Genomic DNA, 21467 nt, shown 5'->3' on the forward strand with positions numbered 1-21467 from the left:
TTTCAAGGGCAATAGAAGAATATCCCTTGTGTTCGTAATTATTTAATGGAGAAACATCTAGATTGCTTTCAGAGCTCCATCCAGCAGAAGATTGTGTATGCCATTAGAAAAATAAGCTTTTTCTGAGAAGCACTGTTGATGAAAAGCTGAACTTATTTTGCCATGCAAACTATGCAATTTAATGTGTACTTCCCTTAGGAGGTGGCATGGAAAAAAGACCTAACTGAAGTCTTCTGATCTAATGCCCAAAATATATTGCATTTATTTGCTTTATATATTTTAATGAAAAAATGTCTTTGGAAAATGTTCACATTTAGACATAAAAGAACCCAAATAATTCAAAATAATTACATTGTAAATGTCAGCCTTTAATGAGTGAAGCAATGAAGCATATACAGCAGGAGCATGGCAAGATTGTCAAGCAGGTACCCACTTTATAAAGATGCACTCCAGCAGAAAACATTTTTTAAAAGCAAATCATAGAAGGGATATTATCTTTTTGTGGCTGTAGTCCATTTCTTCCCTTTTTTGAGGAGAATTTCAGAGCACTTAGCTTGGTCTCCTGGAAGTCCTGCAACAACCAACCCCCATATGTTTCTCCACTCCCCCATCCAAGAACAATTAAATTCTCACAAGGTTTTCCTTGTGAGGCTCTAACCTTTCTCCACAGTGTTTTGTTGTTTGTTAGATAAACTAGAAAAAAATTGCAAAGCAATAGGGAGCTCATTCATACAAAACAAAACTGACAGATTCTATCTGTATATTGATAGGTTTATACAAAAAAAAAATTAAATTCTGATTGTTTGATACAAACCTGCATATTGTCTAGAAACTTCCTTATTTCTCTATTGAGTAAAGCAGTGATGAATTTTGCTTTCTGATTGTTTCTGCTTTCCAGAAGGCCCTCCTGCAGCACAGTCAGTACATGACATGAGGCATAGCAAGCCAAGCAGTGTGCTGTTCCTTTCAAAAAAACTCCAGCCAGCAGGACACCTGTGATGGGTTTTCTTCATAGAGAGAGAAGACCACTGCAATGTAAGAGGGAAACACAAACGGAGTACTTGTTCCAGATAACCCACACCAAGCCCCTGATGAGCTTTCCTTCCTTCTTTCCTCAGGGAGACCCAGCTTGACTACAGACAAAGAGAAATACTCAGTATAACACTGAATACTGAGTATAACACACCTGTACTCTCTCAGGAAAACATTTCCACTGTGCTACCTTCTAGTCCGAAAATTATTTGGCAGAAATCTTACTATGTTTTGTGTTTTTTATCTACCTTATAAATGATACAGGAAATAGTGAAGCCCAGACTCCAGCCTAAATGAAGACGACCAGCTAACACATATACATCTCTTTCTTCATGTCTGATTGTGTTGCCTTTTGCCCAGGCAAATGAAAATGAAAATGAAATTCATGATAATTTTAGTAAGGAGGTAATACAAAAGAGGATCTTTATTTAAAGGCCTTCAGGAAAATTTAATGGAAAAATTTCCACAAAAGCCCCCCTGAGCCCACCAGGGCTGAGTACATTTTATAAGTTTTAGGAAATTAGCATAATTGATAAAAAGCACCAATTAGGAGGACAAGGGGTGATGCCATTCCCCCCCCAGGTCAAGCCCCTTCTCTGGAGCCCTCCTTCAGCACCAGCTGTGCTTTGTCCAGGAGAATGCATCTCAAAGGGTTGTTCTCAGCCTTGGCTCCCAGACGAAGCGAGGTAGCACAGGGCCTTGTACATCCCGGGAATTGGAGCTCTGGAATTTGTTTTGTCCTTCTGCTTAGGGAAAGGCCATGGCAAGGTATTGTGAAAACTAGCTACTAATACAATAGGCTACAGAGCTACAAATATATGTTTGAAAGCTACAGAGAAGATATAAAAGAAAAAAGGCAAAATCTAAATGGCATCAGTGGAGAATGCTCACTTTTGTCCTCAGAAGTTCATGAAGATGTTGCAGGATCCCAAGAGTGGACTTGGTGCCCAAGTAGAGCATCAAGTGCCTTCTTATCACCAGATAAAGTGTGAGAGTTATATATAGTTTTAGAGGAATTGCATAGAACTAAAAATATTTCTAAGATGTATAATTTTTTTATTAGAACTGTGTGCAATTAATATTTTCAAGATATATTATTTATCATTGTCCTTATACTCTTCTGAAAATTACAATATAATGGGGAAAAGCAAAAATTAGTGCCATTTTATCTGTAGCATTGCCTTCTACATGAAAGAAGAGAAAATTCAGCTATTTAAGCATATTTTGTATAGACAGAAACAGAGTAATCAATGTTTTAGAGACATACCATTCTATATAAAATAGCAGAAATCACATTTTGGCTCTGAAATTCTGTTCACTTTGTGTAAGCAAGAAAATTTATCAACAAGAGACAGAGTATAAGCAAAAAGAGACTGATATAAAACAAAAAAAAACTTTATAGGAGAAGAGTTCTGTCACAAATATAATATCCCACAAATAAACTGAAATTTTGGAAATATATTACCAGCCCCATGCTATTCATCAGAGAGAGAAAAGCTTTTTAAAACAGCTGACTTACAAAGACTAATGCCATTAACAAATATTTTATTAATAAAACCTTAATTAAGCAAAGACCTCTTAAAGCCTATATACCCTAAAAAATCCTACAACACAGTTCTAACACTTAATTTAATGCTTTCATAATTATTTCATAATTAGCAGGTAAAACAGATTTTTAATCTATCCATTTACTCCACCCCATTTGGGCGCAATAAGGTTCTTTATAAAATGGTCACAGGTGCTGCACAGAGATTTGCTTTTCTTGTAGGGCTTGCTTTATATACAGCAGTGGCTGTATAAAACATTTCCCTTCTAAAATGAGAGGGTGTGAGAGTCAAGCATTTTCTTTCATTTTGTTTGTTTGTTTGTTTATTTTTTCAAACTAAGCATCTTGCTTGAGATTTTTTTTTTTTTTCTATAATATTGCCTCCTTCTGTGATGGCTAAGGGGTTAATATGTTGGCATAAGGTATTGATCAATGCACAAGGGTAAGACCAAACCTGATCTCTTGCTTTGGTTGTGCTGGATGAAATAGACTCAAACAATGCTTCAGTTATGATCCTTTTATTCCTTCAAAGACGTGTACAGCAGCCAAGCTTATCATGAGCTTGGAAAAAAAGCCCCGATATTTTATTAGTGTATGAAACCTAGGAAACAGCAGGTCCTTGAGTCAGGTCTCCACATATAAGTGTGCAGCTTTCCTCTCTAGGGACAATAGGCTGCAATGTTTTAAATTATATAAGTAATTCAACGTCTGTTTCTTACTATAGTTGGTGGGCTGTCTCTAAACTGAGAAGGGCAGCTCTTCAGACAAAACACTGGTTAATTCTGGCTACAGGAATTTCAGAAATATAATAAAACCATAGTTTTGCAGTGAAATCATCCATGGTGTGAGCTGAATTTTGAAAAATGATGGATTTACCTACTGTATGGAAAAGCCAAAAATAACTGCTTTGTGGATTTTCAAATGTGTTAAATACATTTTTGTGACTTTAGTTTCTGTTCCCACATATTTTTCTAAAAATCAGTGCATTTAAAACTCATTCAGGATGATACACAATGAATTAGCTTCTGTATGCTTGGAATTATGCTTTTAAAAATATCTGTGCACATTTCTAACTGAGCTTCAGAATACACTGCTGTTCTTTAGCTAATATGAATTAAGCCTATGAAATTACAAAAATCAATTTTTACTGTATTTTTTTTCAGATGAGTACCTGCATGACAAAAAAGTACAAGAAAACAACATACTAGTGAATTCTCTCATTGCTTGTCCCATTATGAACGTCTAGTTATCACTAGATTTTTTATGTGACTGCATGGAGTAACCCAAGTGTAGAAGCCTTAATATATCTGTGGAAAAGCTGTGTCACACAGCTTGATAACCTCATACTTGTAACTTTCAAGTGTTCAGCTACAAAGTCGATTAAGATTTTAGAGGCAGTTTGTGGGTTGCGTAAGGAATTTTTGTGCGCAAACATTGCCCTATGAAGAAAGTAAAAAAGAAATGTGCTTTCCAGCTAAATGCACCCAATAAAGTCTAAATGACGCAAAACACATCTGGCTTCAGGTTTTGCAATGCACTCCATAAATAAATTTTGATTAGTCACAGGTTTGCAAATCTACAAAGCTAAGTTGTGACCAGTGTCTCTGTATGTGGAAAGCTACTCAGGGTATTCGGCTGGAGACCTTACAATTCTGTATTTCACCAGCTTTGTGAACTTTTTCTGTAGTTGTATCTGAGCTGCACTTTGGCTTGCTCAACATAAAAGACAAAGCAAAATTCAAAGCTAAAGGTTCTGTGTAGATAGAAGCAAAAGAAAATGATCATGTGAAAAAATAATGGCTTTTATTTTCCCTTTAATACGTGAGCAATTTGTATTTCGAAACTCAAGCCCACGCACTGCAATCAGGATTTAAAGCACAAGGTTTTAAAAAACATGTCACACATTCAAAAGCTGCTCAGATCTGTATCACTGTAAGTAGCATTTTCATTTCATTGTCATCAAGAAACAATCTCAGTCCAGTACTTTGCAATTGTTCCAAGATTGTCAGAAGAGATTTTGGCTCATATCTGGAAGTAAGAAGGCAATCTCAGTAGAGAGGGGTAGAAAAAATTATGTGGCCAGAGGGCAGCCTTGAGAAAAGAGAAAGCAAGAGGAAGATGCTTGGAAGTAGATCTCACTGGAAGAAAGTGAATATCCAGTCATTCCCTTCTGATGCTCAATAAATACAGAAAATATCATCAGAGCCAGAACTTCAACATGACTTTTCTTTTGCTAGAAGAAAGAGAAGGAAATTTGCCCATAATTAATTGTGCACTTGAGTGCAATGGAAAAAAATAATCAGAGGAACTTGCTAGCATACAAAGTCTCCCAAAAGAGATAAAAAGCATGGGAAACACAGGACCAAAGCCACTCTTGGTTTCATCCTTTATCTCATCTACACTAGTTTATCTCTCTGAATGACCTGGAAGAAATTATATGCGCAACCCATTTTGTGACATTTCAAACTTGTCCCAGATGTCATCCCTCAGAATCAGAGTAGAGAAGCCTGTTTATGGGGAAATGTAATAGCTGCAATTTCTGGTCTGACAAAGTCAGTATAATAACTATTTAGTGAGTTAGTGTGTTTCTGGTATTCTGATTCTACTAGCCACTTCAATCAATTGAGACATCTCATTGTATGACTTCGAGATGCTCAGAACTATGCTACAAGACAAATGGACTAGGAACAGTCAACAGACCTGCATTTTCATTTAAACAATACAAGTACAAATACAACTACTATTCATCCCAGCTAGAAATTTACCTTTTAAGTTATGAAAACCTATCTAAACTATGCTGTTATTTCCAGTGCTTGGGCACAACATAAAAAAGTTCTTGATTTATATAAAGGTCAGATCTTCTCACAATTGTAAAGCACCTGTTTGAGAATTTTGGTCAAACCAAACAGGCACTTCTGCAGTCTCTCACTGTACTAGCCAATAAAATAATTATAATTTTTTTTAAAGAATAGCAAGAAGCAGCAGATGTTGAGCTCATATCTTTGGCTTTCCAACCCCGAAGAAACAATTGGATGAAAAGAAGCAGTCATAACATGTTTGAAATTGATTGAGGAGGCTGCAACTATTTTGCACAACCTAGTTGTATACCCAAGGCCATCAGCTCCTCTCCATCTGAAATACACTGTGCCACAGGCTTTAAGTGGCAAAGAGGGGAGGTTGGGAAGACAAGACAGGGCTCAGATCTGAAACAGTGGAAGAGACAGGGTGAAAGAGAAAACTGAAGAGCAAAAAGAAGGGGCAAAACTCTTCATGTGGGATGGCACTGTGTTGTATAGATATGCAAGGTGAGTATAAGCATGACAGCTACTTGATGATTGGCTTAGCAAGGCAAATATAAGAGATGGGAAACACGCCTGTGGCTCTGCAGAGCACAAACACAGAAGAGCCAGTTGAGAGCTCATCCTTATGACTAAAGCACAGTCACTATGGGCACCTCTAGCATTATTTCAGATTCATAGCCCCAGGTATGACAAGGGTGTTGATCCTGTGCTGTTCCAGCAAGAGTGGACCAGAAAACCTGGATACCCCTGCCACAGATGGACAGACTCACAAGGCAAGGCACTCAAAGCTTACAAGTCTCAGCAGATCTGCTCACTCCAGCTATGGCCTTTGAGAACCCTTCTTGAGAAGTTTCCTAAGAAGCTGGCTTTCTGGCTGGGGGATCTGCATGGCCTCATCATAAGGACCCTATTGTTCTGTAACCACATAATCAGGTCCAGGCTTGTGCAAGGTGGGTAGGTGTTCTGGAAATAAAAATCCAAACTCATCCAAACTCATCCCTGAGAGAGTTGGGAGATAGAGACACATCAGGAGTTAAACTGAAAATAGACTGTGTTCCAGGGCTCCCAACGAATATGGGTAGATGTTGATTTATTTTTGTTGACTTATTTTGTCTATTGTAACTTGTGATGAAGCATAAGAGTAAATTAGATGACATGTGCATGTTGTGTCAGGACCCTTGGTTCTCTGCTGCCCCACAATAACAGCTAAGCCAGGAGAGTCCTAGAAAGTACTTACCTGTCTGCCGGCATTCATTACACATTCCCAGAAGCAGAATGCAGGTCTCTGCAGCACTGTAGCTCTGTAGTTTGAGCAATGCAATGACAAGTGGCCAGGACATGCAGGGACAAGGCAGATATCTTCACAGTTAAGAAATGGTAAGTTGTCCCATGAGAGTGAAAAGTTTGGAAGGTCTGCCTGAGGCATGTATTTGGAGAACAGAAAACCTCAATGAGTTCTTGTACAATGCTGTGATCTTCCAACCAAAAGAACAAATTATGTGTCTCAAAAGATTGCAGGGGACATGGCTATACCCAGATTAAACTGGAGAAAAGTCATGAATGCCATGGTTATATAGACACATAGACAACTCTATTGTAATGTAGTCCTCAGAATGGAAGTATACTTGAAGTTCCAGGCATTCACTTTTTACAATGAGATATTAAATTTCTGATCCCTGCTTTCTTCCCCTGGCTCACAAATATGTGGGCTGCCTGCAGCCACTTTGCATTCATGGGAAGGTTTGACTAGATCTCCAGAGAAGTGTCTAGAGGCTGTCTGAACTCTGCTCCTGGCAGAAGATGTTGTGATGAAAACCCAGAACTGGAAATGAAGAGACCCCATGCTGCCAGCAGCATGCTGGCCTGTGAGCTTAAGCAGACTGCTTGAGATTTCAAATAAATGTTTCAAAACTTCAAAATGTCTCTTAGGAAGGCATGAGGGGAAATTGGATTGCAGAGATGCAAAAGAGGCTGAAAGAAGATGCAGCCTCTGTTCCACTGCTCCACTGTCACAAACCCAAAGACAGGCCTAAGTATCATGTAAAAAAGAAGCAGTAAGCAGTTCACAGGCCGGAACACGTCCTCTGGCCCAACACTTTATTCTGGGATGGAAACTTTTCTGGCCCTGGCTTGTTTTCTTTATTTTCTTATTATATTTATTATTATTTTCTTGTCCTGGTCAGAGAGGCTGAGGAGCAGCCTTGTATAGCCATCTTATCCCATGAGAAAATGGAGGGAAGTTTGAGAGTTTGGCTGTCCATGAAGTGTTTGTCACCTACAGACAGGAGGATCTCATGTCTTACTCGGGCAAACTGCCTATAACTCCTGACTTCTTTGTTTTAACTCCTCAAAGCAGTCTAGTTTTTGGAGAGCATAACTGTTCTTTCAAAGTTGCAGAATCTATCTTCAGTATATTTCCCTACTTCACAGTTATTTTCCATAACTATGCATAAAATAATAATCTCTTCAAAGGCTTAACACTGGTATTGAAAAGAAGATAATTAAATACACCCTGACAAAAACAAATAATGAAACAGTCTAGAAACATGATCATGTCTGTTTGCAAGACTGAGTTATTTAATTCATCCAGTCTACTAACATCCAGATTTGCCATTTTCCTTTCCCAAGTTTTACTATGGATAAAGATTTTTCCTGTGATTAAAAATTTCTTCTAATTCAGCAACCAATCTCTTGCTAGGTAAGAACTATCCAGTTACATAAAGTGAGACATATTCTTGGCCTGCACCTATCTGCCTAAAATAAATAAAAATTTTAAAAATAAATATGTTATTTTTTATAAAGAAGCCTGCCAGCACTTGCTAATTGGAAAGAAAAAACTCAGTCTGAAACATGGAACAGAGACAGTATTGGTTAAAATTCTTGGAAGAGTTATTAGCTACCATACATATTTCTGTTTGTCTGGTGGCATGATTTCTTGCAGTTAAAAGACATAAATGTGATAGTCTGCATTCAGCAAAGTCATAATTCTTTTCTTTCATTTTTCAGAAAAATTATTAAACAGATATGTAGTTTTAAACCAAGTCCTACAGAAATCACTGTCTGCTACACTGAAGTTTAACTCCATACCATCTTGGTTTGAGGAATGACTCTACTGAACCTCAAGGATAAGAGCAGATTTCACATGCTAGTAGCTATCTCAATCACCCTCGTTGTGGTGGTGAGAGTATAAAAGCATTTGCAACTGTATCATAGGAGTGCCAGAGGGATAGTTTGTGGTATGTTACAAACAGAAAGGTGACCAAAAACTTAGAAAAAAAAAATAAAAATTAAAGGCTGACCTTGTCTAACATCCTGTCTCCAGCAGTGTCTGATGCCAGGTGTTTAGGAAAGAGGCATATTTCTCTTGACCACTTTCCTAATATCCAATGACAAGCAGTTCAGTAATTCCTGGGCCTTCATAAGCACCTGCCTCCCATCAGCTTTTTCTTCTCTGAATTTGTGCAATTCTTTCTTGAAACCTTGAACACCTAATATGTCCACTGTCCTGATGCCCTTTCTCTTGAGCACCCTGCAGAGGTATTTGTCCTTTGTTTTCTGCACTCATCTCATTTGATGTCCCCTGGTTCCTGCTACAGAGGAAATGATGAATGCTTTTTCCTTGTTATTTATTTTCTGTTGCACTGATTGTCTTATTAGAAACTGCTAAGAACAAAAGCCTTGATAGCCTTTCCCATAGATCTCTAGTTTAATTCTTTCTTCAACAATAGCATTTGACCACTCTTGTTGTTTTTCTCTTTGCCTTCTTCATTTCTCCTATGTCCTTAAGAGACTACACTGTACTCAAAGCGTTAGAGAACAAAGGTTGTGACATTTTCTACTATGCTATTTTTATTTTCTCAAATAATTCCAAGCACACAAATTATCATTTTAACCTATATAGAAGTGTGGTTGAGGTTTTTTTCTGTGAAAACTAAGATCTTATTTCCATAAAGAAACTGTCTCACCAGAGCTGCTCAAAGTATACATTAAGCTGGAACTTTTTTCATTGACATGCAGTTTCCAGCTACCTACACTGAATTTCGTCTGCCATTTTCTTACTTTACATCTTAATTCTATGAGGCTTTTCTGTAGTTCTTTTTAATCCGACTTTAGTTCTACCTCCTAAATAACAGATAAAATCTGTTTCACTTCTTTTTCCAAATCTGAAATCCTTGTTGGCTCCACTGATGACCAGATTCCACTGTAAAAAATGATTATTAGTTCCTGTCATCTAATTTTATTCCTTCTTTTAGTAATGCACAGTTTATCCACCATATCCTAGTGCTCATTAGATTCATGAGGAATCTCTGCTGAGCGAGAGTCCTGCTGTCTGATGGCAAGAAAAGAGCTGCGCATCCTCCTGGACACACTACCCAAAAGCAATAGCAGTACCTGAAAAATTCCCTGTCAGTAACTCAGGTTTGGCCCCACTTATCACAACCTCATTAACAGCTGCACAGACATAGCAGTTTCATACCTCTTTGTTCAGTGCAATGATGGGGAGATGCCTGTGCTCTCTGTCTCTAATGAAAAATATTCCCTTCAATCTCAGATATATTAGGACACGCAGAAAATCCAGCAGGTGTAGGCAAGCATATTCTTCATCACTTAGGGAGCTTTTCTTAGCTTTTTACAGACCTCACAGGCTTCCCTGTGATCTGTCAGCCAAATTCCAGAGGTATCTCTGTCATCCACACTCCCTTTCCACCTTTAACCTCTTGCAATTGTAAATGTTCCTTAATGTGACACACAGCAGTAGCTCCTGTTCCAAGCGCTTGGCATAATGACAGGACAGTTGTTCGTGCTCTCTCTGGGCTTTGAGCACTCACTTCTGTGAGTGCTCAAAGAATTTTTTACCCAGAAGGCAATTGCTCGAGGCAAATTTAGCATATTTGGGCAAGTGTCACCTAAAATACCTGTGTCCTTCCTCTCTCATTTCATGGGATTTGGGTTAGGGAAGAAAAAGTATGGACACACTTCGTTGTATTTTATAGCAGATATAGTATCTTATACAACCTGAAAATCAGAAGGAAACATTTTACACATTTTTATTCTACCTTTTCTGAGGATATTGACAATTACGGTGAAGTTTGAGATAAAACGAGGGCACAGGCACATGGGAGCTGGGAGTTAGGCCAGTCACGCTCTGACACGCAGGTCTGGTTTGAAATAAAATCACAATGACTTGCCAGTGTTCAGAAAGGGAAGTCAGAGAACTAGAAAGTCAGAGAAGGGAAGTCAGAGAACTCTATCTGAAATGACTTAGACTTATGTTTAGCAATCATGGTAATGCTAACACTACATGGATCCCTGTATAGTACCTAACCAAAAAAAAAAATTCTGAAAGTCTTCTAAATAACAGGAGACATGTCTCTATTGTCGTATTTCCTCTTCTTTTCTTGGCCTACGTATTTTATTACTCTGTTGTGAAATATTTGAAGTCCAACTTTGAGGGACATGCACAGAGCCAGTAAAATGATTCCTATGATTCAATTTGCTCCCACAGCAGAAAATTAGAGTAGAAAAAATATTTCCTTTGTGGGAAAGTATAATTCATTTGCAGAAATAAGAGAAAATTACATCTTGCTTTCCTCCAGAAGAGCTTCCCCTTCTGTCACTGTTGCTGAGACCTCCACTCCTTAGGTCATGGTCATCTCTTTCAGTGTTTCTTTTTGCTACAAGTTGTCTGTCAGTAGAGTTTCTGCTAAACGTTGCCCGTCAAGAGAGAAAAGAGGAAAAAAGCTCTGCACTAGCTCTTCAGGTTACCAATTATGATGGTCTCCCCTTTGCATTTTGGCCAATTATTTAGGAAATCTTCCTCTGAAATTAAAAAGAATCTTGGGACCAGCATATACCCTAAAGTGAAATCATGCTCTAATTCTCCTCTGATATATGGCTGAAAAAAGGTCTGTATTTGGTTACTTTTCTAATACAACATGACAGGTCCCAGTAGGTCCCAGCTCCAAACCAGCATTTCCCCTCCACCCCATCCCATTTAACTGTAATGAAGCAACTGTTCAGACTAAGACATGACGAAATGACACCTGTGAAAATACAAGATCATAAATACCATGATGTCATTGTAAATCTGCGGGAATTAAATAAACTTACGAAAATTGCAGTGTCTTTATTTCATACCATGTATCACCCACAAAGCAATCCTGAGAGCGTAGGTGTTGAGACAGTAGGAAGCTCAGCACTGAGCCCTGGAGACACTGGAAATTCTGCTTGTAGGGCTGAGTTGTGTTCATTAATGTGACATCATATGGTCTCTGAAGCCCAGGTTTCCATTAAGTTCAGCAGACTTTTAATGCGATCCCAAATGCACAGCCTAGAGTTTCATCTTGTGTACGCTACATTTCCCCTCTGATTCAGAGGTTTCATCTACCTGCAAATGGCTACAGGCAGGTTTAGGCCAGGACAGTCATGACTCCAGAGCCATGCCATTTTCCTTCAGCCTTTGATCAATGGGGTCGAAACCCTAAATCCAAACTTTTTTTTAGTCTGTGGGCTATTTTCTGTCCTGTAGAAATCACCTGGGAACCACACTTTAACTTTCTTCTCTTTCTGTGCCTCTGAAACCAAGGTTCAAACCTTACAGTAGAAACTAGAGGCTTTCAGGGCTAGGATTTCAAAGGGCAAGAGCTGTGTTTGTGCACACAATATTTGAATGCACACTTGTTGCATGCTTAATCCCTCTCACGTGCAGGAGAAAAGGGGTGGATTTGCATTTGTAAGATAGTTGTGTCATGCTCCAGAACTCATTTGGCCAAGGCTGCCATCTACCACTTTGTGTGAGCCTGTAGCTTGCATCTGTCCATTTTACTGACAGTGTTGGATAATGTGTGGCTCCAAGAGGGATAAATTAGACTTTAATTTTTGACAGCTTGCCCTTTTGCTTTTTCTAGCCATCTGGGAGATTCCTACTTTGGTGTTGCCCCTGTGCTGGCTTCTGCCAACGTTAGGGTGCTTTCAGCTCTGTCTGGTGAGCCTTCACTTCTCTGTGCCCACATGTAGCCTGGAAGGTGGCTCTATCTTTCCTCCTTTCTGCTTCAGAGACCCAAGGCTGAAGGAGCATGTCAGGAGAAAACCTGCCCTGATCAGAAGGATGGAGTGCTTGATTTTCTGAAGGTATGGTTTGAATAAATTATGTCCTGCTTTGGGGCATTTTTCATCATGAGATTCATGCATGTGCTTTCACTTCCATGTACTACTCTCTGTTGAATAGATGAACTCACAAAATAAATAATTAACATAAGAGGAGGAAAGCAGAAAACAGTATGCTCAAATCATTGGCATTGCCTATCCTTGGGACATTTCAACTGACTTTGTGCCCTCTGTGGCTTCACACAGTATAGTTTTCATGTAAATCTTTCTACTTCATGCCCCACAGAAGTATCCAAAGGTCAGTTCATAAGTCCCCTGCTCTTCTCTCAGCAGACAAGTTATGTGTCAGGCACAAAGTTTCTCATTCATTATGCTGCCGGGGACCTCTGAAAAAAGATTCCCAAACCCCACAAACCCTTTATAAGTTGCATTAGGCCCCAGGGAGGGATGTCACAATAAGTGATATCTGACTATGGCAGATGTTTATCTGCATGGCAGCTTGGAGTTTACAAATATTCCTACTGTAGTGCAACCACCCTTTTTCTTTTTCTGGGAGAAACAAGTACAATGTGCTTTGAGTGTAACTGATAGACTGTCAGATTTGTGGTCTTTAAAGGGTTAAAAAGACTAGAGCCAGTGTGAGAAAGCTCTTTTTTTACAACATTTCTAACAAGCTGAACAAAATCCAGGCCTTGTTTAATGAGCACATATTTTATACAAATAAGCTCAAACGAGCTTACCCATCTCTAATTAAACTAGAAAGGAAGCATTTGTCCTAATTGGACTGCATAACTGAAGAATTAATTGTGTGGCTGCTTAGAATTGCAATCTTACGGCCCAATTCACAGAAAATACCTTCATGGTAGGACATACACAAGTTTTCTCCTGTCTTTAACCAACACATAAGCCCATGTGTGATATTGATGCTTTGATTTTGTTTTTTAAAGAAAGAATGTTCACACAGACATACATGGGCTTTAGTGGAGAGCATGTACAGTATTTCAATATTCTAATTAGACCACGAAAGAATAGCTCTCTGTCACCGTAATTAGGGATTCATTTAATTCCAACAGTGAAAATGCTGTGCTAACTTATTTATGAATATCAAAAGGGTGACTATTACATCGACTTGGCTTCCAGAAACAAAAAGAAGCCTGACATGAGAATTCATATTTCTGTCCAGTGAGGCCTGGATCTGTGCATGACATTGCAAGAAGCTCAGGAGCTGTTGGAGTAACATCTACCATATTTGGAGTGTGCTCATTAAAACAGAGGAGTAACATGGATAAACACCTCCCTGTGAATCTTGAAAATCTCTTGGGCTCTGTTGGGCTCTGTTTACTCACTGGAGCAAGTTTTGTCGACTGACCATGTAGTATAGCCAGCTCTGCTGTGAGAGAGGAGTGACGCGCACCTAGCCCTGAGCGCTGCCGGCAGGACTGTCAGCACAGATCCCGCTCCGAGATCTCTGCTGGTGATACACGAGACAGAGAGCTGCGCAGCTGTCAGACACAAGCCAGGGCATGAGGCAGGTTGGCAGCCAGAGGAACCTCACTTCAGTTCATAAACTCAATGCTTTCTATAAGGCTCCCATCTGAAACCCTGCATCTCTCTAGCCAACACCTGGGACTTTAGCTCTTCTAGAGCAGCGTTTTCAAACTAGTGTAAGTAATTTAGATGCATGACTGTCTTTCTAACTTCACTGTAAACAAGATGTTGAATTACTTCAAAAGGGCATGAAATTCCCTACTGAGAAACAGTAGCTGTGAGAACACCAACCTTAATATTTTGTATGCTCAATATAGGCCTAGTGTCAATTTTCTCTTAGCTGGGAGTGACTATAATGTAGGTCAAGACTTGAAGATTTGGCTACATATGAATGTGAACAATGGAGGAAAAACTATAAAGCATTGAGTGATAAGTTTTTCAGACTGTTCTTGATTATTCTGCCTGCAAGGAGAGTGCCATTATTCTACAGCATGGGCAATAAATATGTGTTATATTAACTGCTCAGCTTTTTATTCTATTTGATCTTTCAATGCATAGGAAGTTTATTTGTTAGAATCATTTTTTCTCCTGTATCAGGTTCTCATTTAAATGTTCCAAAAGTGCCTATCTGTCTTTTCCTTATTTAGAATTTTTTATTGTTTGAGTCATGCCTGTTTTCATTTATTTTCCAAGATGCACATAAAGTGGACAGAAAATCAGAGGATCTTCCTAAATTAGATGCAGTAATTAGAAATTCAGACCTGAATATTATGCAAGACAAAATTACAGACCTTCAAAAAAACACATCTGTATCATGTAGGCACTGTTGCGAATCTTGGTGGACCAAATTTAGCCAGGAAATACATAGAAACTGGTTGAATTTTTACCTTGCTCCAGAGCAAACCCTCACACTCAATCTAGAGTTGTGCCAGATATATCAACAGTATGTGTGCACTTTTCCACATGTCCTAAATTAAAGCAAAGGAACATGAACTACAGGGACCAGAAAAAAAGTTGTAAATGCACTCCTTATGGACAGAGTTCTGCTCTTCGCACCCTAGGATTCCACTTCTAAACCACTGACACCCAAACTTCCTGCCCTTCTGGGTCCTTGAGAAAAGGTTGAGAAAAGATCTGGGTCTACAGCAGCAGTCCATCTTGTGGTCAGGTTTCCCTAGCTGAGACCTGATTTCCAGCATGTGCCACCAAGAATGTCTGCCCGGATGCCAGAGGTAGCAGCCTGTACACTCCTCACTTGAAGGGAGCCTTTATAATGGATCTCCAATTAGTGTATGGAACAACAGTCATTCTTTGGATTCCCAAGGTTCAACAACCTCAGCTAAGATTAATGTGAGTCACTGTTAACCTACACTTCTGTTGGCATTTTAGAGAGGGAAAGAAAACAGACTTTGAGCCTCCTTGCTTCTTTATGGGTCAGTCATAATGATTCATGTCCAGGATTTTAAATAGGCACGTGAAGTGAATGATTGCACATTCTCGTTGCAGGTAAAGCAGTACAGAACATCCTATCTACTTTCTAGGAATTTTTATTTAAATAAAATTGTGAAGCAGTTGAGTAAAAATGTTTACTCCTAGGATGTGTGGACAGTACTGTCAAGGGGCTGCGTGGATTAAAGCATTGTTTTTAATCTGTACAACTGCCAGTGGTATGTGGTCACAATAATGAAAAAAGAAGTCCTCATGCAAAATAACATCTGAAACACGAGCTTTTCTATCCTTTCAATGGTTCCAGTCCAGTCAGTGACTTAAATGAAGAGTGCAATTCTCTGTGTGGTGTTCTGCGGGAAATAGGTTGCACTGCCAAAAGTCTTGACACATAATTTGGCGCAGTTGGCCAGTCTGCTGCAATGAGAGGAGACTGGAGCAGTCCAGAGACCAGATTAAGTCACAGTGATAGGGAAAACAACTGCTCTCTTGAGAAAAGTCTGGTCTTTGCCTCACAGCCTGTTTTTGCTATCTTAATCATGTTAGTACAGGAAATAATACTTTACCAAGTTTAGGAAATATATGTAAAAACTTCTGGTGTTATCCATGGCAAAGTCTCATTGCAATACTAGGTACTAGGTAAAGGGGTACTTCTTAGCCATCCTCTTTATGAATACAGCATCCTCAGGCAACCATCACTGTTTTTAATTTAGCTTCTTCAAATTATTGTGTAGCATTACTCACTGCTTTCCCAACACAGTCTGTGTATCTTGGCCTGGAGTCCATCTATCTAACCACAGGAATGAAGAGTTCAAATCTGCCATCACTCAGACTGGTGTAAATGCTGAGAAAGTACTTGAGGCCAGTGGAGTCATACTGGATTTATGTAGATGTAAGTGACAGAAGAATTATTGCTAAGTGTCTGTTTAATACAAGCAAAATTCTATGATGCTTTATGATCCAGTCTCTAGTTCTTAATTCTTTGCATTGGACAAGTTAAAACAGTATTTGATGCATTCTTAAGCAGCAGGGTATAATTTATTACAATCCAATTACAAAAGCGTCACAAGAGAAAGGAATCAATTAGTTTGACTGTGAAGGCATAAAGAGCCACTGATAAGATGCACAAAGCCAAAAAGGAAAAGAAAAAAACTTCCCAGGATCAAATGCAGGAAGATCTTGCTTCTCCGTGGAACTTACTTTTTCAGTTGACAAATGTTCGTAAATTCGGCAGAGCAGAAGGAGCACCTGCCTCTCCCTGGGTCTTGGGACAGAGGCAGTGTGTGCCAACTGTCTAAGGCTGCCTGAAGGTAAAGCAGGCCCAGACTATTTTTGGAGCAGTACATTGACACTGATTTATGTCTGGTATGACAGACATGACAGTAAAGACAGATTCCTTGTCAAAAGGAGGTTCCTATGGAACAACATGTTCTGTGTAACCCTTTCCTGAAAGAGAGCTGGGGGATACAGCGCGTGCAATCAAAACAGAGCTGGAGGCAACACATGTAATCAGTGAAGGCATGTTGAGCATGAGCCAATCTCAGGAAAGCTGTAGGTGATATTTTTGCTGCATATAAATGAGGTTTGCCAGTGATAACTTGTGTCTCGAACCAATTTCCTGTTCAGAAATGTATGCTCATAAATTGTTCAGAAATCATAAATTGTTCCTGAAACAACACCTTCCTTCTCATGAAGAACCACTTAAAATTATGGTTATGGGGACACAAACCCCCCAATTCTTCTCATATTTTGTGCTTCTCTGTTGCAATGAGAATGTGAGTTCACTGTGCAAGATTTTCTGTAGCCAATGTAAATCGTCCAAGCTGTGCTGAAAGCAATATAACTGTGCCTTTCTCACACCAATGAAGTATTGCTTGTGTTTTTCTAGAACAACAGAGCTCCTCAGTTTGCTTTTGCAGCTGGCACATAAGCCTGGAAATGGACAAGCATCTCATTGTGTGCATCCCCTCATCCAGGCACACCTCGAAAAGGTAACTGAAGAAAAGATTCTGAGGTGCATCAGAAAGCTTCTATGCTAACAAACACTGTAAATGCTTTTTCTCATCCTTTGCATCTGCTTGTTTTTCCTCTTACTGATGTGAATCTGTGCAGTATTTCCGAACGCCCAAACACTCTGCAGCTCTAAGTAACAGAGACAAAGCCTCCAATTGTTCAGCTTAATGGCATGAGACCATTGCTCAGTTATATGTGATGGAGTTTTCAAGGAAGATATCTCTCAATAGCATGTCAACAGGGCAGCCTCTTTTCTGTAGGGTCTAATTTGAAAGTCTTTGGCTTGCTGATGGCCTAGCCACAGAAAACCTTCATAATAAAGCTCATGCTTGGTTAGTAATTCGTACAGTACTATTGGAAGGAGACATAACACAGACCAGAAAAGACCAAAATTCAAAGGAAATCAGGTGCAATCAGATGACTCAACAAAAGAAAGAAAACATTAGTGAAACTTGTGTTTGGATTCCTACTGAGACTGAGTTGAAAATTACTTTCAACTTTCAAGTAATATCTTTCATAGACCTAACTGTTAAACACCTTTAAGTTCTCTAAAATATCTTCTCAGATGTAGCCAAAAAGTAAAGTTATTCTTTTTAGGCTGGTTTCCTGTGAGTGTGTTGTTCAGACAATCATATTATTTGAGTGAACATGCATAAATACACATTTATAAAGTGCAGAAACAAGTAAAGGAGGTAGAATTTATTAGTGCCCCAAGGTGAGGAACCTTTCAGAGCTGCTTCTTGGAAGCTCATCTTCAGGGCACAAAGTCAGAAGAAAGTCCCCCATGGTAATTATTTTCATTTTTTTGCTAAAATCAAAACTAGAAGAGTTAATTTTATTTTGAGTAAGGTGCATGATGGGACTACTTGAACCAAAAGATGAAATATATCCTTCATTCTTCCAGAGTTACCTTTTAACTTCTGTTTCTGTCGTATGGTACATCTGAGTCCCCTCTTCAGGGGTCTAAATGTCATCTCCCATTCTCCACCTATGTCAGAGGAAATGGATAGGAGATACAACAGTAAAAGTTGTTTCAGCAGGCTCTGATATATGAGACAAAATGAATACCATGTTCATGTTCAAATTCTGAATTCTTTAGCATCTCTACCTTGAACATGATTTATGTGCTTATGATTGATACAAGATAATGTGAACTGCTTTGGAAACTCTAGCAGCAAACACACCAACTTCTGGGGCAGTTTTGTTTCTCTAGAATAACTATAAAAATGATACAACAACATGATCATTGTGCAATACACAAAGGTAACACGAGGGCATGAGAAACCAAAGACAATAATGAGATGTGACAATGTCCAGCACTTCTGCAACTGATACAGAGATTATAAGGATTGGGTTTCCATTTTCATGTTGCCTTTGGCAGTAGAAAAACTAGACTACTTGAACTTTCATCCTAGAGAGAAAGTCATGAAATCAGATGGAGTTTCAGGTCAGTTTTCCTGTCCCACAAGTTTGCCAAAGGGAAAAGACCTCTTCAGAATGCCTCATAATCAAGAGACTCTGTCCCAAAATCCTTTGTAGAAAGGGCTACAAGTCATAGAATTCTCTGCAGTGAATAAAGATGTATAAAAGACAAATGCTGTCTAACACTGACACTGTCATTTCTCTGTAGTAGTAATTACATCAGTAGAAGTAATTGCCAATTGATGGAGCATTACTTGTTTAACAGAGAATCTCCTCTAAAGATCTGTTAAGATAGTAGTATTGCCTTGTATCGTCCAAAGAATCCTTTTCCTAAATGTTCCTACTCTTACCTTGCTCTGAAACTTAGTGCTATGCATGAAGGACTCTTCATAGGAATTCTCTAATTTATATTCAAACTAACAAGAAAATTCTGTAATTAGTTACAAGAGGAAAAAATACCCTTTAGGCAGTGTATTTTTTAAGACCTTAACAGAGAGAATGAGTTTTCTATCTGTTTAGAGAACATAACAGTAAAATCAAGATATTGATTTTACTTCATTTAGTTATCAGCAGGATATTGCAATGGTGTCTTTTCTTTCTCATTCTTTTTTCTGTACTCTCCACCACATCACCCTGAAGTCACCTTTCCCTTCTCCTGTTCCTTCTTATGCTACTCTTTCATGTTCTTTCCTTCATCAATATCCTTCCCTATTTCTTTTCTTTTGGGGATTTTTTTTTTGTCATGGTGCCTCTGGCCTTTCTCTTTTGGTTTTGTTTTTTTTTTGGTTCTGTTATGTACCTCAATTTATTAACTTACCCTTTGTAAAAGACTACCATGTGAGTAGGCAAATGAGTGTGTCTTTGGCTCCAGCCTCTGTCTCCTAGGCATGGAAGGAGAGCTGAAGTGGATGAGAAAGCTGCCATGGGGTCATGCCATACGGCTAGTGTGGCTTCCTTTGTCATTTTGAGAAATAAAACCCAAATAAAGAAGGACCTTGAGCAGCTCTTATAGCTCTTATTTGGAGATATTTGGAAAAGAGCCCTTCATTGACAAAGTTTCTGGGGAAGTTACTCAAGAATGACTCCTGCCTTTGGTAGGCTGTTTTCCCTTTTACGCTTTGCGAAACTCATGGCTAGAAGTAGCGACATCAATAACAGAAATGCCAGCTCATCTCCCCATTTTCTCCCGAGGCTTTCCAGTACTTTTGCCAGAACCTGAGTCATTAATGATCCATTTGATAGGCTGCCCTAAAGCCAGAATCCCATGGAAATGCCACATATCTGATTGGCTGTCCTGCTGACTTGTATAAGGAGATCTTTAACAGTAACACTTTCCATTCCAAGGCAGTCACTGCTTACCCTTAAAAACATGACTAAACAGGCCAGACATGGACCACCTTATTTTACCGAATAAATGGTCTAAAGGTAATGGGACTACTCGTCTGCTGAATGAGGCTTGCATCTCTTTCAGCCTAACACTCCATGAGTGCTCGTTATGGCAGCGTACTCATAGGAGTACAGTCCACCAGCCCACTCATCCACTTCAGACAATGCTCAGTCACCATTGCTCAAGAAAGAAAGGACAAGGCAAGTAGCTGCTGGTCAGGCATGCAGCAGGTCAGTTCTGAATATGGTGTTTGTGCTCAAACAAAGATGTAAAATTAAGACCCAGTGAGGATAACATAATCTCTACCTACCCTGTGACAATTTCATTGCAGTGCTGTCTGGCAGCGTCCCAGTAATTCCACAGAATGGAGCTGGCTCACTGAGCCTTCAGCTACAAAAGCTAAGTCATTCTGTGCAACCCCCAGATCAGGTTAGCTGTGTGCCTCTGTGGAGACACAAGCCCTCAGTGAAAATGGAACAGTAATGCCCATATTTCAACAAATTTCAATTTAGATGTTGACAATGCATTTGTTCTTGAAAATATATCCGTAAATATAGCAATGTGAAACAAAGCTCAGATCTTCTGATGCTAGTGAATAAATGGGGCCAAATGTACTTTTCAAACAAATTACTCTTCAGATTTTTTTAAATCTACTGTCCTCAGTAAGCTAACACAAGTATAACTGAAAATAAAACTGTCTCTCAAATGCTGGTCTTCTCAAATTTCGTCTAGTGGTGTTTCATTGTATATCCTGTCAGAAGCAAAAAGGGATGAATGGGAGGAATTTCTAATGCTGCATACTCTCGGATGACCAATAAATGGATCAATTAACTAGTTGTACCTGGGGTAATTTCTCTAGAAGGCTTACTTGCCAAAATTTATAACAATCATCTAATAGAAGGAACAAAACCAAGCAGAATGATTATGTTGTAGCTCACAGAAAGCACAGAGCTGAGTTGTCATACATATATCTGAAAATGCATTTGGAGCTCTTTTCCATTTTGAAACGTGTTTGTAATACAAAATAATAATACATATTGAATAATGTCAATGCTAATTTCTTGTTTAAGTTTATTTTTGGCATTGAGGCTTTTTGGGCTGACTACTAGCAGCCAGTAGGAGCAATCAGTAATACTGGCTTCTCTTATTCTGAATTGCAGGGGAATTAGGTGGTTGCTGTGGATTTCCTCCAGTGAGGAGGTCTCCATGAGGATAATTCCACATG

General features: G+C 39.0%; 1 long non-coding RNA gene across 2 annotated transcripts in view; it reads right to left on the minus strand.

The window, feature by feature from the left end:
- Nucleotides 1-440: 440 nt before the first annotated feature.
- LOC139589491 (uncharacterized) overlaps nt 441-21467 on the minus strand; it is a 116006-nt gene continuing 94979 nt past the window's right edge. For both annotated transcript variants that reach the window (XR_011679030.1, XR_011679031.1), the window contains exon 4: nt 441-1028. This is a non-coding gene — a long non-coding RNA (uncharacterized lncRNA). The remainder of the gene's footprint in view (nt 1029-21467) is intronic.

Source organism: Agelaius tricolor, unplaced genomic scaffold (assembly GCF_023055355.1).
Source record: "Agelaius tricolor isolate 1412-34295 unplaced genomic scaffold, bAgeTri1.0.p SCAF_4, whole genome shotgun sequence".
NCBI classification, from domain to species: Eukaryota; Metazoa; Chordata; class Aves; order Passeriformes; family Icteridae; genus Agelaius; species Agelaius tricolor.